General features: G+C 44.5%; 1 protein-coding gene and 1 long non-coding RNA gene across 4 annotated transcripts in view; both read left to right on the top strand.

Moving 5' to 3' along the window:
- SMCO4 (single-pass membrane protein with coiled-coil domains 4) overlaps nucleotides 1–12,363 on the top strand; it is a 65,304-nt gene extending 52,941 nt beyond the window's left edge. For 2 of the 3 annotated variants that reach the window (XR_008511311.2, XR_002916743.2), the window contains one exon: nucleotides 11,570–12,363. This is a non-coding gene — a long non-coding RNA (single-pass membrane protein with coiled-coil domains 4). Of the gene's footprint in view, nucleotides 1–11,554 lie in introns of all 3 variants that reach the window. The other variant, XR_008511312.2, reaches the window with a different exon arrangement.
- Nucleotides 1–25,170, top strand: part of SLC36A4 (solute carrier family 36 member 4) — a 344,024-nt gene that overhangs the window by 8,572 nt on the left and 310,282 nt on the right. The gene's annotated exons all lie outside the window — the stretch shown is intronic.

Raw genomic sequence — 25,170 nt, 5'->3', positions numbered from 1 at the left:
CCCCATAATTTCTACGCATTGGTTTAGGTTCTGTCTTTTAGAGCCACAGCTAAATCTGGCACTTCTTCAGCCTGTAATTTATGCGCTTTTAATATACAGACCTCTGGAGCTACTGTTTCCACAACCTCACCTGGGCCATTTAACCATTGTGATTTAACCATTAAATATATGAAGTCTGCGAGAGGCAGCCTTGACTGGTAGGTCAGCTTAGTCCAATGGACTTCAGCTACAGGTCTCAACTCATTGACTGATTGTGAAATCTCTTTTGTGGATCGCAACCAGCATTTTTTTAATGAAATGAAATATCAGAGTATATAAACATACATATTTTCTAAAACTCTGATTTCAGTTTGTGTTGCATGTGCTGCTGTTATATTCTTTCTGCACATCATAAGCATTTCAAAAGCCATTGTTTTGGGCCTTCTTACAGGAATTTCAAGTTACTTAATTTTTATTTAGTTATCATCTTTGTCCTTTTAATGGTTGAATTTGCTTCAGGTCAACTAGTTAAAGACCATTGTTGCTGTGTTTCAGGTTGCTGATGGCTATTAATTTAACTCTGATTGCTCTGTAAAGAAGAGCATTTCCTGGCTGGCCAGGGTTAAATAACAAGATCTGTTCAAAAGCTCTGCTTCCTCCTTTTTCCTTACTCCACCTTCAGTGAGAGAAGTTGGTTGTGAGCACCTAGAGGATTTCATGCGATCTTAGGGCCTGTCCTTAAAAGGCAGCCTTTCCTCAAGGCAGGAGGAGCCTCCTTTGCTGCTGCTCTGGGAAGGAGCTTTTGAGGACAAGCCTGCACTTACATGGGCTGCTTTGGTCTCTAGACTGCCCTGAGCCTGAAAGTATTCTCACAAACAAGAGAGGCACCTTATTACAACTTGATGTGAGGGATGTGACAACACCTCCAACTGGAAAGGGAGGGATGTGGCTTAGTTGAAAGAGCAGAGTTGAGAGTCTAGCATTGTTTTCTGGTCCTGAACTCTCTGCATTGGGGATGGACGGGGAGAGGTGTGGGGGGACAGCTGAGGGACAGCTGTGGAGAGAGGGGGCTCCTTGGACACATGACTTAAGCTCTTTGAACAATGGTTGGATTTCAGGTTCAGGGCCTATGCCAGGGACTTTTGTAATCTCGTGTCATCCTCACATTGTCTTTCTCTTACTTTGTCGTACTGGCCTGATGAAATCCCATCCCTGGTTAAATTGAACCTCCTACTTTTTCTGTGCCTACGCCTGCACGGTTGGTGCCATCCTGACTTTCCTGCTTCAAGCTGTGTGGCCCCCAACTGCAGTGGGCCCCGAGCTGGTGGCAGGTCACGCCACTCCTCCCATTCAGTCATCACCTCCTGGACAGCTGTTCGTGGCTTCTCTCTCTTCAGACTTCCAACATCTCCCTCCTCTCCCTGCCTCCTAAGCAGATGCTCTTCTTCCAGGAATTATTTTTTATACATAATTATTTTGTCATTATTCCTTGTGATGATGATGACAGCTAATGCTTATATTATACCTACTATGTACCAGTCACTATTCCTGTATATCAGTTTTCTAGGTCCAATTATTAGCCCCATTTTTCAGGTGAGACATCTGAGGCACAGAAGGATTAAGTAAGCTGCCCAAGGTTGCAGGGCCAATAAACGGCAGAACTAGGATTTCAGGCTGGCACTGCCTCCGAGTCTTCCCTGTGCTCTTGTTTACTGCAGTCTGGAGAAGAGTTGCCCTCACCGCCTTCCGTCTGCCTGCTGTCACCCTCCCCCAGACTTACTCTGATCTTGCCCCTGACCCCTCTTCACCAAAACTGCTCTGCAAGTCATGGAGGACCTCCATGTGGCCAGACCAGATGGCCAGCTCCCCCTTCCTCAGGACACCTTCTTCATTTGCCTTCCAAGCCACCATCTTCTTCCTGGTTTTCTTCTTGACTCCCTTTTCAGTCTTTTCCTCCTTCCTCTTCAACTCCCCCGAGGTGTAGACTCTGGATTGCTCCAGGGCTCAGTCCCCTACTCTGTGCACACTCCACTTTCCGGCTTTAAGGGCCCACAGCTCCCAGGGTCCTGTCTCCAGCCCATTCTCCCTGCACTGCAGGCCCATGCCTCCAGCTGCCTTTTCATGCCTGTACTAGGGATGGCTGATAGATTGTTAAACTCCAGCTCTCCCCACCCACCTCACACCCCCGTTGCAATTTCCCACCTCCCTCAATGGCAACGCCATTCCTCCAGTTATGCAGGCCTGAGAACCTTCAGTCTGTTTTCTTTTTTTCACACTCCATTTCCAATCTCTGTAAATTGTGTGGCTCTGCCTTCAAAGTGCACTCAGTATCAGACCACTTTGCACCACATCTACCCCTATCCTGGAACATCAGGTTTTACCTGAATAATTCATTAGCATCTTCACTGATTTCCTTGCCTTAGCCCTTTCATGGCTGCAGTTGGTTGTCCATACAGAGTTCTTTCAAAATGTAAGCAGCACCCTCCTGTGGCCCCATCTTGCCCTCTGCTGCTCCCTGTCTGACCCCTCAGTTCTCCCTTTGCTTTCTCTGGACTTGCTGGCCCCTGCGTGCTTCTCAGATGTGCAGGGGATGCCCCGCCTGAGGGTCTGTGCACGGGTCCTGCCTTGCCTGGAAGATCTTCCCCCTGCACAGGTCCCTTTGAGTCTCTGGTCCAGTGTCACTTTCTCATGAAGCCTTCCCTGATCAGTTACTCTAAATTTACAGCCTGTGCGCCTCCAGCAGCACATAGCATCATCTGACACATGCTCTATCCATTTGTTAGTTGTCTGTCTGTCCACATTCCCTGTGAATGAAGACAGCTTCATTACCTGAAGGCAACATTTTTGCTTGTTTTGTTCATAGCTGCATCCTCAACATTGTCCCCTGACATACACAGTATGCTTAAAAAATATTTGAATGATAGATACTTTTATCTTTGACAATATAGTAATTGAGGGTCTTAAGAGGTTAAGTTACTTGCCCAGGATCACAGACACTAGAATTGCCAGGATGGGACTGAAACCCTGACATGCACTTAACTTACCGTGTGCTGCTTTTTCTTGTTAACTAAGGACAATAATACATAACACAGGTACTTCGAGGATGAAATGAATAATGCACAGAAAAGCACTTTATTAATCTAAGTGTGCCAAAAAAATGTGACTTATCTAATTTATTGAGAACGCTAGCTTTCATGTCTCTGTCATTTGGCAACCCACTCAAAGATTCATTTGTGTTTCTGGATTTTTATTTGGGAGTAGCCAATGCTGCTGCCACTGCCGCCAAATAACATTTTCTTCTTTTTTCTGCCCTTGGTGTGAGAAGTGTGTGTGTATCTTTTATCTGTCTGTAGCTATGATCCCTCCTCCCCACATACACCCCCTGGCCTTCAGGTCAAGCGCTTTCCTGACCCCTGTGGCCTGTCAGCAGCAGGGAGCAGTGGAGCTGGCACCTGTGTGGCTGTCATTGTTTGTTCATGTATATGTTCCTGGGGCAGACGCTTACGTTATCAGCAGGTGCTTTGCGGGTGTCCAGAGTCCCATCTTGCACAATTCTCCTGGCAGCCTGTCTGCTCCCTACCCCCATTCTGCAGCAGACTGGAGTGAAGTGATCACAGGCCCATTATGGCTAAATACCAGGGACATAAAATGAAGCAAGCACACTTGATGAACCGCAGAGCTGCTGCTCTCAAGTGCAGAATTTATGTCTCCCTGAACCCAGGGCAGCTTCCCTGGGCTTATAGCATAAAGCATAGAGCAGTTTGGCCCTTCTAATGCCTCACGTTGTAATAACGACACAGCTACAAGAAGAGATGGTGGCGCTTTCCCCATATATACACTTCTCGTGTTGTTTATTCATTTGTGTTCCTGATTTTGAAGTGGGAGAAACATGCAGCCACTTCTTAGGGAGCGCCTTAAACTGTTTTTTTTCTGAAGACAGGAGAGCTTTGACACTTTAGAAAAGGAGAACAGCATTGAGAATAGTCTAGTGGTTGGATGTCTGGGCCTGGTTACTGTTCTCACGTGGGTTGTACTGTGGGATGTAATGGGCGTTAGTGTACAGGGACTTAGCCTGGACTCCAGGTCTGGTCAAACTGTTCCCGGCAGGCACCCCTTCAATAGCCTGTGACATCCTTGGCTCCCTCCGTGCTGTTGGCCCTGGGCAGCGTAGGGGTGGGTGGAGAGAGTTGCACTTTTCCTGGGAGGCTTCAGAGCAGCCTGGCCAACACTAAAAACTCAAGCAGGATGTGGTGCATCTTTTAACCCAGAATGACTGCCCGGTCAGTGAGTAGCGGCACCTTCCAGGCATCAGGGCTAGCCTGATTGTAAGCAACAGACTTTACCTGCTGCCAACAGACTTTACCTTCTGTGGTGAGACACACCCAGAAGGCTTGTGTTCCTCTCACAACCCTCCCTGTGACCTCAGCTTCCAGAGCTGACGAGCAGGAACCAGGCTTGGACTCTTGATCTGTGTGTCCCATTGGTCCACATGCCTTGTAGGGGATAGCCTGGCCTCCCTGGAAGCAGCTGCGTGGAGTGGGAGGAACACAGTTTCTGAGCCAGAAAGAGCTTGATTGGAATCCCAGCTGCACTATTGACTTTCTAACCACCTGGGGCCTGCTCTAAGCCTCAGTTCCCTTGTCTGCAAAACGGGGATGAAGGCTGCTGTGAGGCTTGCGTGTTTGTGGAGGGCTTTAGTGCAGTCGCTTGATAGGTATTGAACATTCAAGAAGCAGTAGCTGCTGTTCTTATTTGTGGGGTGGTTGAGAGGCACTGTGGGGTCACACAGGATGGGTGGGCTTTGGAATCAGGTCTGAGTTCAAATCCTCATTCAGTTGGTCATTCATTACATACTTAACGAGTACTTATTGCAGGTTTTATAGTGGAGTTGAGATTGTGCTTGTTCCCAGCAGTCTTTGATGTTGGACAACAGCGTACTTTACTGAATCCCAGTTTCATCATTTAAATGGGGGTAAAAATACCATCTTGTATGATTGTGGTGGGAATGAAATAAGTATTTATAAATGGCAGCTAGCTAGTTTATTATCACAGAATTTTCTATTCTAATTCAATGGTTAGTTGCCTAAGATGAACTGCTTGTCTTAAAATATTCCGGCTTTGATATTCAGTCCAGCAGATGTTTGTTGAGCACCTGTTATATAAAAGGCATCATCCCAGCCCAGGAGAATATTATTACCAGCAAGGCACATTTGCAGTCCCCGAGAAGTGGAGACGTCAGAGGCCCAGCAAGCTAGGCAGTAGCTGCCAGTCAGTGCTGCAGTAAAGGTATAAACCAAGTCCTGAGATAGCACCGAGGAGGAAGCTGTTGCTTCTGAGTGGAGGAGCTGGCAAAGGCCACGTGTGGTGGTTGTCCAAAGATGAGAGACTGCTCAGGCAGGTGACAGTGCGAGGGAAAAGGGCATTCCAGCAGAGATGTTCCATCAGCAAAGGCATGGAGGTGAGAGCCCACAGGGAGGCTCAGGTGTGATGGTAATAGGGGGTCATTTGGGTGTGGTGAGGCTGGAAAGAGTGAATGGGGCTGGGCTGTGAAGGCTTAGGGAGTTCTCAGCCTTGTGGGCTGAACCTATGATGTGGAAAGCTTACAGGAGGGCAGGGTGAGCCCCTGACTGCATGGGACAAGCTGTCCAGTAAAAGTATAATGCCAGCTACTCATGGAATTTAAAACTAGTAGCCACATTAAAACAGAAAAAAGAAAACAGGTGAAATCGATTTTAATAATAGATTTTATTTAACCCAGTATATTCAAAACATTATTTCAACATGTAATCAGCATAAATAACTTTTAATGAGCTATTTGGCATTCTTTCTTTTGGTACTAAGCCTTCAAAATCTTGTGTGTATTTTATACCACAGCACAGCTGATTTTGGACCACAGCCATATTGCAGATGTTCAACACATGGCCAGTGGCTGCTGCATTGGCTGCACAGGGTTAGCAGGTCTGGGGTGATGAGAGTTGAAAGTGATCTTCCTTGTCCTAGACCTTCCCCTGAGAGCCTGAACCAGCCTTCTGCCATCAAACCTTTGAGCAGACCTTCCCAACAGCTAATTGGTACCTCAGGGAAAAGAGAAAACCTGGGGGATTTTGTCATCCATGGGTCATATGGTACAAAAAAAAGAGTAGAATTCCCTGGTGTTTCCCAGATTCATGTACACCTCCACGGGACAGACCTCGCTGGACAGCAAGTTACTGTGTGCCGTTTATTGAGCCTCTGGTATGGCCTGTTCATCCACTACATACTTCAGATAATACATTATTTCTAATTTTTTGATGTCTACAAAAAAGGTTTCTCACCCATTTTACAGAGGAGGAGAGTCGGGACATGAGAGATTTAGTACCTTGTCCAGGATCGTTTAACCAGATGAGGCAGAGCTAAGACACAAACCCGATTTCGAACCTGCGTTCCTACCTTTCCCTAATAGGATCTAACACTCTGCGTACATTATAATCTTCAAATCGGAGAAAAGTGCATATAAGAAGTTAGCATGTGTGCATACATGCATATCTATATACACATAAGTAGGAAAAGATGGGAAAGTTAAAATCACAGAAAAAAAATCATAAACAGATCTGTGCTGAAGAATGCGTCCCTGCTTTCCTCCTCTCTGCCTCTGGTCTCCTGCCCACACATACTGGGGACCATTTGGAGTGTCCCCATGCCGACCGGTTGCCGTGGGTGTGTGCTGGTGGGGGATAGGAGCATAGCAGGTGGAGTTTCATTAGAATTAGTAGAACTCAGGCGTTTGTGAAGTTTCCGTTTTCCTGGTTAGGGAAGCTAGAGGCCGTGGGGCACTGGCATTTGAGAAGCTGGAGGCTGCAGCTTCCATCCTGCCTGAGCTGCTTGCTGGGCAGAAGCCAGGCTGAGCGTGTGAGCTTCATTTGTTTCTCTCTTCGAGGGACTGCTGAACCATGATGGGGGCACAAAGTGGGTGAAGGGCGGGAAGATAAGTGGGGTGCACCCAGGAAGGTGGGGACTGTTCAGGCTTCAGAGTCACAGATGTGGGTTTGACCTTTGACTCTGCCAGTCCTTTCTTTTGTGTCAGTGGCAGGGCCTTGGATTGCTCCTTTTGAAACTGGAGCAGTCATTTTAGGCAGAGCTCTTTCCAGTGTAAGGGACAGAGACCCCTTGGAGCCAGCCGAAGTTGAAAGAGGCGTTCATCACATACAGAGACAAGTCGGAGTACCCTGAGGACAGGAACCTCACAGGGGACTCAACTAGAAGGAGGAGAGTGGAGGCTTCTCTTGCAGCCTCTCTGGAGTGCTCCCTCCACCCCCAGGCCTCTCTCCTGCCTGGCTTCCCTGGTGACTACATCTGTGTGATTGTCCAACTTCAGTGTCCCTTCATGTCTCTTAGATTCTTGAAGTAGAGGCCAGTTGGCCCAGCTTCTCCTTTAGGCAAGCCCACATTTCAGAGGTCCTAGCAGATGTACTTGAGCCAGCCCTGGCCCAGGAGGCCGCCTGGTGCAGTCCCTGGGCCTAGAGGCCGCCCGGTGCAGCCCCTGGGCCCAGAGCCATGGTGAGGCAGTCCTCAGCCCAGAGGGAGGCGGGCATGGACAGTGCTCTGTGGTGGCCTTTCCACCCTCCAAAAGTGATTGCTTCTTGATTTCTCTTTCCCTGAGCCTGCCTCCCAACTTCCCAGACTTTAAGCTGAAACCTTCTCCTATTTCATTGAAAAAAAAAAACAGAAGCCTTTAGTCCCCCAACCCTCACAGTATGGAGCCACCCCTCGCCCCCAGTGCCATCTTCCTACCCTCCTCTTGTTGAGTTCAAAGGGTCCTTTGCCTCTCAAAGGCAGGTCTGTCCATTCGGCTTCTCGTCTTGCTCCTACAGAGACCTCTTCTTTTTTCAGTGTCAGGGTTTTCTCCCATTCTATTAGACCCCTCAAACATCATTCTCTAGTTTCTCTTATTATTTAAAGAAAAAGAAAGAAAAACCATTTTGGCCACACACATTCTTCCCACAGAACTTCAAAGCAGTTTTCTGCCCTGGTGCTGTTTGGCGTGCTGGCATGCAGATCCGTCATCACAAGCTACTGGAAGACAGAGGGGCTTGCAGCAGAGTGTCAGCCAGCTCTGCACTGAGCACGTGCCACTGACAGTTTTTTCCTGGCCAAATATTCCCGAGGAAGGAAGCAGTGCGTTCGCTTATGTTCTGGCACAAGTGCCTCTGTCTTCTGACAGTTGACCTTCTTGACTGTCTTGGTCTCCACGACAGCACGTTCTCTTTTGCCTCACTCCTCTTCTCTGAGTACCCCATGCTTGCTCTTCCCCTTCCTGGCCTGTAGCTGTCAGGGTGAAAGGGCTCAGTCCTGGACCCTTTCTCTGCCTGCCTTGGACATGATCTCTCTTAATCCAATAGTTGATGACTTCCAAATACAGATCTTCAGCCCAGACCCAGCTCCTGACTCATTTATCCAACTGCCTCCTTGATATTATTTCCATGACAATGTCTAAGAAGCATCCTCACATACGGAGCACTCAATGCGCTTCTTGAGTCCGCCCTTCCCCAGTGCCTATGCCTTCCCTGGCTCAGGCCACTCTGCGTTCTGCCTGGTGCTCTTCCCAGCTTTTTTCCTGGCTGGTCCCTTTTCACCATAGGGTCCCCTCCCCAGTCGTTATCTCAGAGATGCTTTCCCTTGCTGCCCCAGCTCACAGGTGAGTGAGAGCAGAGACACTGCTCCTCCTGAAGCCTGATGAAGTACCCAGGATTCAGACGGGCATGTTTGCCCTTTAAATCCTGACCAGACCGGCCCCGGCCTCAGCAGCTTGAGGCTTTTTTCCATGCCTCCAGGAACTTCTGAATGCATCTTACAAATGTTGAGAACTGGTCATTGTGGAGGCTGGGGCCTTTGAATGTCAACTAAACTTGTGTGGGTGGATGCAGACAGCAGCAAGAAGTGCAGGAGGGAAGTCAGGCCCGGCACTGCTAGCCAGACAGCCAGGGCACGGCTAGCCCCAGGCCCGGGGTGCCACCTGCCAGTCCTGTGAGGAATTTGGGAGAGAGAACAGCGGGCTCCGACAGGCCATTAGCTCCACAAGGAAATGGCCACAAATCAGAGTGCTGCTAATGGCTTGTTTCTTTTTAAACAATTTTTTTGAGGCCGTGTCGGAGAGAATGGGCTGCCGTTTGCAGCTTTGAACAGGAATGCTGTCCATTGCTCTGTTAGAAGCCATGGGGTATTTACAAACTGGGTGACTATTGGCAAGACATTTTTCCCCTTTGCTCCTTGGTTTCCTCCCTTCTGTGATGGGGATAATAAAGTCTGTCTCTCTGACTCACAGGGCCGTTGGGGTGCGTTCCAGGTGTTGGTATGTCAGCTAGCACAAATTCAGCGCCCGCTCTGTGCTGAGCCCTTAGTTATACAGCTTCCTGTTCCATCCTCGCCACGGTCCCGCGAAGGTGGGCATCACTCAAGGCTGCAGTCAGGCTTAGAGGAGCTCAGTGCACCTGTCCCTGGGCCACCCACGGGTGTGGGTGGAGATGTCTCAGCCTGCCTGTACCGCATCCCTGCGGCGGGCAGAGCTCTGCGTACAGATGCATTTGTTTTCCAGATTCTCACAGTCATCCTTTAAGACAAGCTGTTCTCATTGTTCAGATGATGGCATGGAAGCCTAGTGGAGTTAAGTGACTTGCTCAAAGCCATTTAGCCTGTAAGTGATTTGTCCTGGATTTGAAGGCAAGTCTGCCTGGAAGTCCTTTGGAAGACTTGAAAAGGAGAATTGGTAAAGCCAGGGGTTCCTATACCTTTCAGGCCTTAAGAAAGTAATAGCAGGTGTTTTTTTTTTTTTTTTTTTCCCCTCTCTCTGTTCCTAATTTCATGAAGGAAATTATACATTTGCCCAAATGGTGCTTCCCTTAATATTTGCTGAACCTTAGTGTTTGCTTTTGATTGGCATTATGCCATCCTAGCACAATAATATTTGTCATCTCATACCTTAGGAAACTCTGCCCGATTTTGAATAATACAAAAAAGGTGTTGGGGTCTAAATGGAATGAGAGAAATGGTAAGAGATTAAGGATCCCTCATAAAAACAGGATGGTATCAATAAGACCTTTCCCAACTCTGAGTCCACATTCTGCCACCTCGGTCACTTAGGTGTAAATGTCATCTTCCTCCTCAAGATGATGACAGGCCACCCACTACCCTGAGACAAAACAGGGCAGACAGTATACGGCATAGGTCCCTCTGCTAGAGGAACATTGGTATTCAGTGCTCTTCTGCTTCCAAGACCCCCTCACTCCATGCTACTCTCCCATAATATTGTAATGGACATCTGCCTTTGATATATCCCTGATACCCAACCCTACTCCTTCACTGTGTTTGGAAAGTACTCTTCCTGCTGTACAAATTGGAAGGCTAGGCTGTGGGCATATGGGCCTGGGCTTGGCTGGTCACACATGCATGGAAGCTAGTGATGCAGAATGCTGAGGGGTGGTGAGTTCATCTGGAGACTGTGCCAGCAGCCACATCTAGTTTTTGGGGGTGGTCATGGTGGCTCGGCACCTCCTGCTCCAGTGCCCATGTCCAGTGCTGATGGTGGTGATGCAGGCTCTGGCATCCTCACACTGGGAGTGTGAGTTGGGCTCCAGTTATGGCAGCACAGCATAATGTCCTGCCCATTTTCTGAGCCTGGTTCTTTGGCTTTTCTGGGAATCAGTGAGATGCCAAAGGCCTTTAAGTAAACTCGATTTAAATCAGCTGAAGTCTGTTTCATCTGCTTAAAGCTAAGAAGCCGACTTTTATAGAGATGTTCCTCTGTAGTTATCCAAACTTTGTATTCATTCCTCAGGCCCCTGAAAGTTCTACTTCACCTGTTAGGCACCTCCGTGAGCTACAGAATTAACAGGAGAATCCCAGGTTGAGTGGGTGGCAGGACTGTGGGCTCAGCCGTCTCCCTTCATTGTTATTGTGACCCAGGTCTCCATCATGCCCCCTAGACTGTGACCTCTGTGGGGACACAACTGAGTCCTTCATCTCTATCCTCAGCATCTTGAGCAATGCTTGGCACACGGTGGGTGCTTGGGAAGGTTTGGATGAATGGGCCAAGGAACCAACAAAGAGATGAGAGAAGTTGATGCCCATGGGCTCTCTGCAGCCTTAATGAGGCTGGCCTGGCTTGGGCAGGAAGGGGGCTATGTGTCTGGAGACTGCAGGCTGCCTGCAGTTCCATGCTGGAGATGGGCTTTGGAGATCATGGAACTTAAAGCAGGAAAGCGAGTAGCTAGAGCCATGAAAGGGAGAGCCGCTCCTCTGAGTGGAGGCGGCGTAGTTGGTGCTTCCCAATCCTTTCACCTCATGGCACGTACAGAACACAGTATTATTTGTCTGGTACCCAGGGCTTTGTCCAGCTGGTGCTGGAGCAGAGGCCCCTCTCAACAGCACACTGGTGATCCAGTGCCCACTACTTAGAGCGCTGATCCCAAGAGAACTTAGAGCCTGGTGTGGCCTCTGTTCTTAGCCCTTTGTCATGTAAGTTGCAGATATTTTTCCTAGTTGTGTATTTGCCTTTATGATTTATTTTTTCTTCCACTTGTTTTATTCTTGACCATCACAGTTGTTCTCTCTACAGGAGGTTCTAGCGTTGACAAGAGGAGTGTGGCCCTTCCTGGAATCCCTCTGGACACACCCTCCTAGCATCCTCTAGGAAAGATGCGGCAGCTCAAAGGGAAGCCCAAGAAGGAGACCTCCAAGGACAAGAAGGAGCGGAAGCAAGCCATGCAGGAGGCCCGGCAGCAGATCACCACAGTGGTGCTGCCCACGCTGGCCGTGGTTGTGCTCTTGATCGTGGTGTTTGTGTACGTGGCCACACGCCCCACCATCACCGAGTGAGCCCTGCAGCCAGCCGTGGACCCCATCGGCAGGGAGAGGAGGCGCGGGAGGGGGACGCAAACAAAAAATGGCTTTCATATTCAGAGATGTTCATGTTGCTGAGCTGTAAGCAGGAGCACCCTGTCTTCTCTGGTCTTTGACTTGATTAAAGTATCTCCGCTTTCTTGGGAGGGAACAGGGGATGTTTTATCGGTGAATGTGCCATACACCTTATGGTCCACTTCATGTGCCTTTCAGACTTCAAAGCGCGCGCGCGCGCGTGCGTGTGTGTGTGTGTGTGTGTGCGTGCGCGCTTCTTCTTCTCTCCTAAAAATCGATAAGTAGCTCCATCTGAGGAGGGGCGGAGCCTCTGGGTCAGGAAGCAGCTGGAATCCACACTCACCTCATTCCCATTGTTTGGATCATGCCTCTTTCCAACACGTGTTCACAATCTCCAAAGGGACTGTGTTTCTTCTCTGTGCTTAATGTGATTTGAAATATGTTGAATCAAAGTGAAATATTTATTTTTTGAATAAAGGAGATAATAGCCTTAAACTGGATGCTTATCATGTTTTGCAAAGGAGGTGCTGTCTGTGGGTCTCCCCCTGCGCACGGGGGTCTGCCCCTCTTCCCTCCCCTTCGCTTTCTCCTGTGGCTCTCTCCACCTTCCCCAGCACTCCCTCTGCTCATCATTTCTGAGTAAAATTATGCTTTTTGACTGATAATTTTAAGATGGAGAGGGACAGAAAGGGTGTATTAATTGGCTTGCTTTAGAAAATGAGAGTTCTAATTAGACTGTGACCGCAGGTGCTTTTTACACCAGTTAGTTTTTCCTACTTTAACTCGGTATGTTTGTGCAAACAGCAATACAGAGTGGTCCTGGAAGTAAAGGTCAGGCTTGGTTTTGTTCTTAGCTGAAAGGATGCAAATTGTTGGCATTCCAGCTGAGTTTTCAATGCAAATTGGCTGGAATGGTTGCCTCATTTTATTCTAACAGCACTGCTCATGCGGTCCTGGTTCCTGATGGAGCAGCCTCTTTTTGGAAGTCAGATTCATGGTTACTGTTCTGAGGATGTGTGTTCTCCTGTCATTGCTGATTATGGAGATTTGTGGGGAGAGAAGCGCTTTTCCTAATCCCCGTGGCTGCGCGACTCGCTCACGGATGGCAGAGGCTGTTAGTGGAGATTTGGGGCCTCTTGGAGTGAGTCTCTCAGGAAGATGAAGCAGCTATTGAAAGGAAGGACTTCTCTGGCTGATGCCTGGAGAGCTTGGACTCGGCAGGCTAACAGAGCTCTGCGGCCCCGCTCTGTGAGTTGGTCTCAGAGAGACCCGGTGTCTCCTCATGCTCACTCAAGGGCCGTTGGCCCTGGAAAGAGATTCACTGAAATACTTGCCAAATTCAGAGGCTGCTAGCATCAAGTTCCTCTGAGGTTTCTGTTTTCCTCCCCTTTATTTGGTTCTGTTATGAACTTCAGTGCTTGCTGGTCTGAGAAAGACTGCAGGCCACTGTCCCAAGGACTTTCTCATTCAGGGGCCGGAGGGTGGAGGAAGGCGTCTGCAGCCATCCCTGCTCCTCACAGCGGCTGCTGTGCGGCTGGTGAGTCCCCTTCCCAGGGCAGATGCTGTAAGGATGGAGCAAGGACAGCCCGTCCACTCCAGCAGAAAGACCCCAGTCTGCATGTCTTGCAATTACCTGATCAGCATTTAGTTCCCAGTCTACCACTCAGAATTGTGGATTACTTAACCCCACTGAACCTCGGTTTCCCTGTCTGTAAAGAACTGGTAAAGTCACTTTTAGGAAGGTAAGCCCTAGTAGAAAATAAGGCTTTTAGAACAAACTTGGGTTTTAATGCAGATTTTGCTGCTGGAACCCCTCTGAGTCCACTTAAAGGTTATCTTGCCTCATAGGATTGTGGGGAGGGTTAAGATGAAATAGTACATTTGTAAAGCTAAATCTAGCGCCTGAGGCTTAGTTACTCATAGTTACTGTGTAAACAATAGTAGCTTGATATTTTACATATATTTATTTCTCACACAGCCTCATGAGGTAGGTATGATTATTACTCAGTCTTACACGTGAAGAAGCTGAGGCAGGTCAGGAAACCTGTCCATGTCACACAGCTAGTGAGTGGAGGAGCCCTGGTTTGTTTATTCTTAAGCTTTTGTTACGGTACATTTTAAACATACAAAAAAATAGATGCAGCATGCCTCAGGTCCCCGTTGACCATTCTTCAGCAAATCCCACTACCTGGCTGCTCCTGCCCATTCATCTGCACTGCCCCCACATCCAGACACCCTCATTCTGGATGTGGGGGCATTCATGCTCCAAACAGTCCAAGACACATTCCTTGGACTGTTTGGAGCAATACAGGAGATGGGATTTTAAACCCAGGCAGCCTGGCTCCAGAGTCCATGTTCTTCTTCATCATTAAAATCTGTTGCCTTTCAATAAATAATTTTTTCTAGCCCCTGGTCTAAAGAAACCTTGCCTGCCCAGGGTATTTGAACAGCTCTCACCTGGTCATGGTGAACAGCCTTTGATGCCATCTTTAGACAAATGGCCCGTGAGTTTGGCCTGCCCTGTGGACACTAACTCCACCCAGCCTCTGGTCTGTTGCTCAGTGAAAGAGGAGCCTCACCTGGTAGCGATAAGAGAAATAATCTTTTCCAGGGCTGCTTACTTAAAACATTTCAGTGTTCTTGCTTAGGAGATTTTGTGTATGATGTGAAAAGAATATAATCTTTGGGAAACAGACATATCTGAATTCTACCTCTGCCGCTTTCTAGCTGAATGACATTACTCAGGCTCCATGACCTGAGCCGCAGTTGCCCCACATCTGTGAAGTAAGGTTTACTCTCTAAGGGGATGTTGGGAGGATATATTGAAATATGAAAATGGCATACTTTGTGCCTAGTACGTTATGGAGGCCCCATAAATGGCCATTCCCTTGTTGTCAGTGTGTTCAGAAACTTGGAATATAAATGAAGGCCTGCTCCCCAAGGCTCTACTGGCCAAATGGACATGCCACACACAGTGTAATAGATCCTTTAGGTGCTTGTGGCTCTATTTTCACCACTGTTTTCCTCTTTGTTGTCCATCAGGAGGCCTAGTTGGTTTGAACTGGACCTTCAGAAGGCAATTACTAGACAGGCTTGGTGAAGGCAGGCTAAAAATGGACCTTTAAAAGATAACAATTTTGATGTGAGTCACCTGGCAGGGACCAGATGCCAATTTACTGTGGACTTGCTGGGTGGAATTTTAACAATTCTCAGGGGAAATAGTACTCTCGTGTGGGTGTACCTGGTAATGATTGGAGACACCAGCTTCCAAATTATTTTCAGCTATTCAATGGCTTCAAGGCAATACTGAATTATTTATTAGGAGTTTCACAGAAAGTCATGCTGGGGTTCTTGCAGTAGAATCTAGGACTCTTGGCTTTCAGAGTCCTCATTACCAAGCCTAATGTTTCTTGAAGAGCATATTCTGAAAGAATCAAGTTGGAAACAAGAATAGAAACCATTGTCATTGATTTAAAAGCTGTCATTTGATGTATTTTTTTAAAAAGTCCTGATACCAAGATGTGTTTGTGTATTCATTTTCTGGCCAGCGAAAATCTTGGTGATTATCATTGTCATTATGGAGGGTATGAGACTGAGAGAAGAAGGATCTAGACCCAGTCTGCCACTCAGAGTGTGACAATGGCCAGGCACCTCATATAGGTATGTTGGACCATAGAATCTCCTGAGAGCTCTTGTATCCCAGAGATTCTGTGAACGTAGAGTTAACAAAATACCTATGTGAATGAATAGATTTACTTGGAGCTCAGAGAACCAACGGCACCTGGTCTAAGAGGTCTGAGGATAGAAGCAACAAGGTAGCCTGTGTATCTCCTTGTGATCTTCCCAGAGCTCTATAAATGCAGTGGTTGCTACCAACTGGTCATGAGTCTAAACCTGTAAAGGTTAAGTTCAGTTTCATTGGTTCTGAGGTCGCCAGCTATAAGTTTTCCTGGTCAGTTCAAGGACAGAGCAAGTATGCACCCATCCATCCTTCATGTGTCCTTCATGAGGTAAGACAGGGAACCTGCAGCCAGGCTCGTCTGTGAACTGGAGATGGTTAAGACATTGCCGTAGGTCGCTAGGAAAATTCGAGAGATGATTGTCCTTCCCTCTTCCCCAAATGGGTCTCACACCATTAATTACTTGTCAGAGGTAGAAAAATCAGGAAATCTTTTGAAATTATGGCCCTCAGGTTTTTGTTTTTTTTTTGGAAGTCTACTATCACATTCCCTGTAGCTCTGCCTTGAAAATATCTCATACAGGATATATTTCAAAGATGTCTACCTTTGAATGTATTTGAAACTGTCTAATTCTGTGTTCTGTACAGTATTTGCCACAGACTTTTGCTTAAATATTAGAAATGAGATACAGAATTTTGGGATCAAGAAGATATATGAATAGCTTCCTCTAAATCTTTTGAGAGCATCTGTACTAGAATTGCAGAAGGGTTTGTACATCTTCTGGATCCGTGTCCCCCTTCCTCCATGCTTCACATATCAGGCAGAGCAACTGTGTACGTATGGTTTGCCTCTACACAGCAAACCTCTTACTCTATCAGGCCTAATTTTTTCTTATGAATCGTATACTTCAGTAGGCAGTCCTCTTCTGAGTATTTTCTCATTACAAGGCAAATGTCCCTGACTTCAGTGTATTTCAGTCTTGTCATATATATTATCTCCCTGCCTGCCAGTTCTTTGGAAAGGAGCCAGTCTTTTCAAAAAGCTTTTAGTCCCTTGAACTGTTGAGTGACAACTTAAGGAATGTGGAGCTGAGAGAGGATTTGGATGCTCAGTAATGTCATGGTTAAGGGTCTCTTGCTCTCCTTCCCTTGTGTTCACTTCCCCATTGTTTCGTAAAGGTTGTCTGCTTTTGAACTTTCCCACAAGGAAACTTTCATCCAACCTTTGAATATTCCCTTTCCAATTGAAACAGGCACAACTGGTCACACGTGGATCACCCCAGCTTTTTCAGAAACCATATTAAGTCATTTGGGATCAGACTTAACTTCAAAGGCACCAACAAGTTTGGGTTAGAATAAATTAAGAAAGCCCATTATGAACTCCTTTTGCAGACTCCTCCACCTTGAAATTTCTCTGTCTCCACCTGATTCTGTCGAAGGTCTGCCCATCTGTTTCCTCCACCCCAATTCTCCAGAGACATTGAAATTCCCCTAGCTCACACAGTTCTCCCAGATTGGGTTTTAAAAGATGTAACAATGTCTACAAAGACATATTTAAAGCAAAAATGTACAAAACATTGAAAACAAGAAAAAAAAAGGCAAATATGAGCAAAAGCTATGGCAACAGTTTTAACATCAGCAAAAGAAATATAAGGTGAACATGCCATGGGGGCAAAGGATGACATATACTAGTACTCTATTTTTATTTATTTATTTATTTTTGTGACAGAGTCTCGCTCTGTCGCCCAGGCTAGAGTGCGGTGGCGTGATCTCGGCTCATTGCCAGCTCCGCCTCCCGGGTTCACGCCATTCTCCTGCTTCAGCCTCCCGAGTAGCTGGGACTACAGGCGCCTGCCACCACACCCGGCTTTTTTTTTTTTTTTGTATTTTTAGTAGAGACAGGGTTTCACCGTGTTAGCCAGGATGGTCTCGATCTCCTGACTTCATGATCCACCCACCTCGGCCTCCCAAAGTGCTGGGATTATAGGCATGAGCCACTGCGCCTGGCCGACATATACTAGTACTCTAATAAAAAAAGATTATGATCATGAATGTGTATGTTAATACAGCTTCAAAATATATAAAGCAAGTGACTATTGACAGGACCACGAGAAGAAATACATCACAATTTTAGTTGTTTTTAAGGAGCACTTTTAGACGTTGATAGATCAAGCAGATGAAAGGAGCAAGTATATAGAGGATTTGAATAATAACATGAATAAGCTTGATATGGTATATAAAACTAGATCCTTTTACTCAATGGAGAATATAATTTTTTAAGAGTGCACATGAAAAACATTAATGAAAATTGGCTTTGTTTTCAACTTTGATGGAAAATAACCCACAGATTCAAGAAATTCAACAAGCTTTAAGTAGGGTGAACAAAGAAAACCACACCTAGGCATGTCAGAGTCAAATTACTAAAAACCAAAAATAAATAGTGGTGGGCATGGAAATGTAGCCGCAACCTTCTCTACCATTTACCACTTGAGAAGCAATGCCTATAAAGTTCTCAGGGGGAAAAAGACCAACCCAAGAGCTCTTTTGTATGTTTCCTTTGTATAATATGTTGCTCATTTAACAACTATTTTCAGTGTAACAACTATGTGCCAGGTACTGTTCTTGGTACTGGGAGATACATCAGTGAGAAAAATAAAAATATTCCTGTCTTTATTAAATAGAGTACATTTTAGCAGGGGAACACATCAAACTAACATGTATAACTGCAATACATAAGCATTTCTAAATATGGAAAAATTAGGGACTATTTCTTATGAGTATTTTATGAAGAAACCATAAGAGCATAGTATCCAAACAAGAGAAATGGAGAAGCTACAGTAAAATAATTTGCTATAGGATTACAATAAAATCAACTGTGCAAACTATGGTTTCAGAAATGTTATAACAAGTTGGAAGTGAGAAGACATGAGGTGGCATAAGTATTCTTTCTTGCTCTTTTAATGTTAGGACTTTAAATTATTTAAAGCTGGTAATATACTTTGAAGTGTAAAGGTAAGTACTGAAAGAAAAAATAGAAATAATATAACCAGTTTATTTGGTGGAGGAGCTGTATGAAGTGAAGCACACTATTATTTTATTGTTGCTTAGGTATGGTGTCAGTACATAGAAATTAAGGGAATAGAGGATTAATGAATAAAGGTGCTAGAAGAAAACATGGTAGAGAACTCTGTATTGCTGGTCTGGACAATGATTTTTTTGGATATGAACCCAAAAGCACAGGCAACAAAGGCAAAAATAGACAAATGGGATTACATCGAATGAGAAAGCTTCTGACCCAAGGAAACAATGAACAGAATGAAGAGACATCCTACAGAATGGTTAAAAAAAAAGTGCAAACTATACATTTGATAGGGGGTTAATATCCAAAATATATACAGGGAGATGGTTAATGGATACCCCCCAAGAAGTAGAATGAATAAGATCTGCTATTTGATAGCACAATAGGGTGACTATAGTCAATAATATATATTAAAATAATGAATATAGTTGGATTGTAACTCAAAGGATAAATGCTTGAGGGGGAATGGATACCCCATGCTCCATGATGTCCTTATTTGACATTGCATGCCTGTATCAAAACATCTCATGTACCCCATAAATATATATACCTACTATATAATCATGTAAATTTTTAAATAAGAAAAACCCAAAACCCCAAATATATATAAATATATATGGAACTCAATAGTAAGAAAACAAATTAGAAAATGAGCAAAAGACCTGAATAGACATTTCTCAGAAGACATACAAATGGGCAACAGGTATATGAAAAAACATTCAACCTCACTAATCAGGGAAATGCAAATTAAAACCACAATATCACCCTTGTACCTGTTAGAATGGCTATTATCAAAATGACGAAAAAATAAGTATTGGAGAGGATGTGGAGAAGGGAACACTTGCATACTACTTGTGGGAATGTAAATTAGTACAGCCATTATGGAAAATATGGAGGTTCCCCAAGACATTAAAAGTAGAACTACCGTGTGATGTACCAATCTCACTACTGGGTACGTAGTTAAAGGAAATGAAATCAGTATGTCAAAGAGATATCTGTACTCCTATATTCATTGCAGCACTATTCACAATAGCCAAGATATGGAACCAACCTAAGTGTCCATCAGTGGATAAATGGATAAAGAAAAAGGTATATATGCAATGGAATACTGTTCAGCCTTTAAAAGGATGGAAATTCTGTCATCTGTGACAATATGGATGAACCTGGAAGGGTTTATGTTAAATGAAATAAGCCAGGCACAGAAAGATAAATACTGCATGATCTCACTTATATGTGTAATCTGAAAAGGTTGAACTCATACAAGAGTTGCAGGGGCTGGACAGAAGGGGGTTTGAGAGCTACTGGTCAACAATACAAAATTTCAGGAGGAATAAGTTCAAGAAATCATGTAATACAGCATAGTGACTACAATTAATGTATTCTTGAAAATTACTGAGAGTAGATTTTAAGTATTCTCATCACAAAATGACAACTATGTGAGGTAATGCATGTTAATTAGCTCCATTTAGCCATTCCACAATGTATACATATTTCAAAACAACATATACATGATATTGATATCAATATGTATTGATAAAAATACACAATTTTTATCAATTAAAAAGTTAAAAACCAACAGATTCTGGAGAGGCCATGGAGAAATGGGAATGCTTATACGCTATTGCTGGGAATGTAAATTAGTTCAGCCACTGTGGAAAGCAGTTAGGAGACTTCTCAAAGAATATAAAACACAGTTAACATTTGATCCACCATCCCATTACGGGTATATACCCAAAGGAAAATAGACCATTATACCAAAAAGACACATGCACACATGTTCACTGCCATGCTATTCTCAATAGCAAAGATGGGAAATCAACTTAGATGCCCATCAGTGTGGACTGGATGAAGAAAATGTGATACATGGAATACTATGCAGCCTAAAGAATGAAATAATGTCTTTTGTAGCAACACTGATGGAGCTGGAGGCCATAATCCTAACTGATGCAGGAACAGAAAACCAAATACCCCATGTTGTCACTTATAAGTGAGAGCTAAACACTGAGCACCCATGGACGTAAACATGGGAACAATAGATACTGGGGGCTACTAGAGGGGGGAAGGAGGGAGAGGTGTGTAGGTTGAAAAACTTACCAGGTACTGTGCTCACTACCTGGGTGCAATATACCCATGTAACAAACCTGCATAGGTACTCAGTGTATCTAAAATAAATGCTGAAATTAAAAGGAAAAATCAGGAAATTGTAGGAAATATATAATGATCGTTTGAAAAATGAAAAACCTTTCCTGACAAAAAACAAGACGAGAAAAAAAATAATAAATTAGCCATTAGGAACAACTAAGACAAAATAAAAGCTTATAAAATCATGACAGCACACACGAGTGAAGGAAACAAGCTATACAGCTTCTATATACATTGGAAGTTATGTATATTGGAAGTTATATATACATTGGAAGTTATTTTGAACCATTGATGGAAATAGTGTAATGCAAAATATGATGACAGAAGCAAGACCAAACATAGCTATCAAATCTGAGAAAATGGCGTGAATATACTTAAAGAAAAAAGACTTAAATTGGAATATAAAGGAAAACCTAATGCACATCTTATAAAAAAGATACACCTTAAAGTGACTCAAAGCAGTTGAAAGTAAAAAGATGGACAAAAGTATATCAGTGATGCATCTAGAAGAAAGTAATACCATTAGAGGAGAGCTCAGATGAAAATTCATAGCTTTAAACAGGTATCTATGAACAGGAAATTGTCAGGGAAACAAACAGCAGTAGTTACAGCCTTACTATTAAATAAAGTTGGGAGCAAAAAGCATAAAAGAGATAAAGGGCACTTTATGATGTAAAGTATATAATTTATAATGAAGATCTAGAAATAATGAATACATACAAAATGACCAAATTTATCTTAACAGAAATTATAGGAAATACAAAGAGTGATAGACAGAAATGTATTAGTAATTGGAGACTTTGAGTCTTCTAAATCCTTATCTTTTATTTGAGCAAGTAAATAAAAGATAAGGATTTAGAAGACAAAATATATCTGACTCATACATATCAAACTGTTCCTAAAAACAGAGGCTATGTATTTTTTTTCAAGTTTCAGAAACATTTACGAAAATTATTTACTGGCCTGGCTTGGTGGCTCACACCTGTAATCCCAGCACTTTGGGAGGCCGAGGTGGGTGGATCATGAGGTCAGGAGTTCAAGACCAGTCTGGCCAACATAGTGAAACCCTGTCTCTACTAAAAATACAAAAAATTAGCCAGATGTGGTGGTGTGCTCCTATAATCCCAGCTACTTGGGAGGCTGAGGCAGGAGAATCGCCTGAACCCGGGAGGCAGAGGTTGCAGTGAGCTATCATGGCACTGCACTCCAGCCTGGGTGACAGTGTGAGACTCTGTCTCAAAAAAAAAAAAAAAAATTACCGGATGTATGTTTATCTCCTCTAAATCCTTAGCTCCAGGAGATTCAAAAAGAACTTGTCTGTCTTGTTAACCCCATTTTCCTAGAGCTAAAAGAGAATATCAATAAATATTTTTTACAAAGTGAAAGAGCAGATAATTCACAAAAGAAAAATGCAAATGACCAGTATGCTTATGAAAAAACAAAAACACAACTCTGTAAACAAACATTTCTGTTCAAGTAACAATAGAATATCATTTTACCTATCAAATCGGCAAAGCTTTTAAAAAGCAGAATGCTCTAAATCCTTTGCTTTATACATAAAAGCATACCTAGATAATTTGTCAACTTTCCAAAATGTTGAGCTGAATAAATATGAAGAGTTCTTCCCAATTCCCATTACTCTCATGCAAACTTCCAAGTCAGCCATGCATGGCCTGTGAGGAAATGCATTATGTTGTGTTATGTCCCATCCTAACTTCCCCTGGATTTGTGAGTGGCTTATACCTAAGCAGGGTGACATGTCCTCCGGATAGACCCACCACATGGGCCGACCCACCCTGAGCTGGGTCCCAGGAGCTCTGCTTAGCTGCTCTTGCCCATCATTGTCCATCTGCCCCACTGCACTGCTGTACCCCGAGGAAATATCTCCCTGAGGCTCTTATTTAGTCTGCTGCTGATAACGTAAATTTGCTGCTTGGAGCCCAGACCATATTTATGTAGCAATTAAGGTCTATATTTCATGGTTAGATTTTCAGACTATCTTAAAAAACCTATTTGAATTTTAGAACATTAGAGATGAAAAGTTTCTTAGAGTTTACTGGCTAGATCTCCTACCACTTCCTGGAGCATCCTGATAGATTCTGATTAAGTATCTAGCATTAGGAGAGCCTAGAACTGGAGAAGATAGGCCCCAAATACTGGCGTTAAAAAATAAAACAAAGTAACAGAAGAAAATGGATTTTGAAGAAGATTCCATATCCAAATAAGAATATCTTGTACTTTCTCCTTCAAGTTAGGCTTGGGATTTGGCTTCAAGTTAGGCTTCAAGTTTGTCATTACCTATAGTAATGATAAGAATTAATCCTAGCTACAATCAGAATAACTTGAGTCTATGTGCATGAAGCAGGCATGGGAGAGGAGCCTATGTCCCAGCTCTTAACTGGATAAGAATGATGACAAACTCAGGGAGGCTGAGGCAGGAGAATTGCTTGAACCCAGGAAGCAGAGGCTGCAGTGGACCAAGATTGCACCATTGCACTCCAGCCTGGGCCACAGAGTGAGACTTTGTCTCAGAAAAAAAGAAAGATGCTGACAAACTCAGATGTCATGTTAAACCCTTACAACCACAATTCTTGTGTGTTGGCTCAGGCTGAATAAAGACTTCTGGTTAATGATGGTGGGATGAATACATGCTCCCTCCTAAAGGTAAAGCCATAGTAAAGTAAAAGGAAAAAAGACATACATTCCTAGTGAAGCAGGATATTTCCCTATCCCCTTTGCAAGACTCATGGCAGGGGTGCCTCGTTTACTCAGCCTGCTGCTCTCAACTCCTTGCAGGAGGGAGCGCATCAGCAAATGAGGTGGGAACTGGAGTGTGTGAGTGTTGGAACTGGTTGGCTGCCTCGGCGCTGGCAGGAGAGAACTCCATGCAGGCCCCTGTGGCAGTGTCTAGGTTGGGGTACCTGTAACCCCCAAAGCCCCAGAGGGCATGTTACAGTGCTCTGCACTCATGGCTCCTGAGCTCTTGTGCGGTGTCCAGGAAAAATGAGGTTGCACAGGCGAATTGAAGGATGGTAAATGTGGGGGATTTTATTGCCGACGAAAGTGGCTCTCAGTGAGAAGGGGAGCCGAAATGGGGTGGGAAGGTAATCTTCCTGTGAAGTCTGTCTGTCTCCAGCTGGATTCTTCTCTGAAGTTATGCCATTAAGCTGTCTGTCTAAAGTCAAGCTGCTTCTCTCTGACATCCAGCTGTAGTCCTGATGTCCAGCTACTTCTCTGCTGGCTGAGTCTGGGGTCTTTATAGGCACAGGATGGGGAGGGGTGGGGCTATGGGTAGTTCACGAAAAGGCAACATTTGAGCGGGAAAACAGGGATAGAAGTTCTCATTTTGGGCCATGGTTTCAGGCTTTTCAGCTTGAGGGTGGGGTTTTTGCCAGGGACCCGCCCTTTCTTGCCTAGAATTTCTCTGCTTCCTGTCCCTATCACTAGCATGAAGAGAAAGGGAACAGAGGTAAGAGCAGCTCCATTTTGAAAAATGGAAAGCAAAGGGATGAGTGGTAACTGCCTTAGCAGACCTGAGAACAATGAGTTATAGTTGGCAGTGAGAGCATCTCAAAATCAGCCTGACTGTCACTGCAGATCTTCACAAAGCTCAGGAATGGGTATACCCAGGTTATTCTGGAAGTGACTGTGAAGGTAAAGCTAGAAGAAGGATTGGTAGAAAGTCAGTCTAAGAACTCGTTAAACTACCAGATTCTTTCCCCAACTGTGACAGAAGGCAGGTGGTTCATTCTCAAGAGAAAGTGGAATACAGAGTCTCTTGGCTGAAGGCACCAGGTACAGCTGAAGGAAGAGATCTTGTACTAAAAATATGGGCTCAAGTAATATACATATCGAATGCTGAGATCCTCAACCTTATTTTTCCACCTGGACCCCCAGAATGTGGCAAGGAAGAGTATACCCTTCAGACAGAAAAGTAGAAGCAGCCTCTCTGAGAAATGTAACAGATCCAAGAGAAAAGACCTAAGGACACTAATATTGAGGGCTACCCAAATAAATTTATTTGGATTCACCTGCAGTAAAGCTCCAGGTTAGTAAAATTCCACTGAGCCCACCCATGGGCACATAGATTTTTTAGTGTCCCACTTTTAAATACAAGCAGATGGCTAAGGATCATGATATATTTTTTAAAAGACAGAAGCCAACATAAGGAAACATTAAATAGCGATGCAAAGGAAACAGAGACCATACCGAATGACTGAATGATGATTGCTGTTTGGTTCAAAATAAACTTCCTAATGTGAATGTGAATATATATGTTTTAAATATGGTTTAAAATTTGTTTTTCTGCTGCGCAGTGGCCAAAACAGATTGTGAATGGAAGGGCTAAGAAAGTTAAAACCAATATATACAATTCAAACCGAACTCTTATTCAAAGAACAGT

Source organism: Pongo abelii, chromosome 9, assembly GCF_028885655.2.
Source record: "Pongo abelii isolate AG06213 chromosome 9, NHGRI_mPonAbe1-v2.0_pri, whole genome shotgun sequence".
Taxonomy (NCBI): domain Eukaryota; kingdom Metazoa; phylum Chordata; class Mammalia; order Primates; family Hominidae; genus Pongo; species Pongo abelii.
Note: the sequence above shows the minus strand (reverse complement) of the source record. Positions and strands in the feature narration are given on the sequence as shown.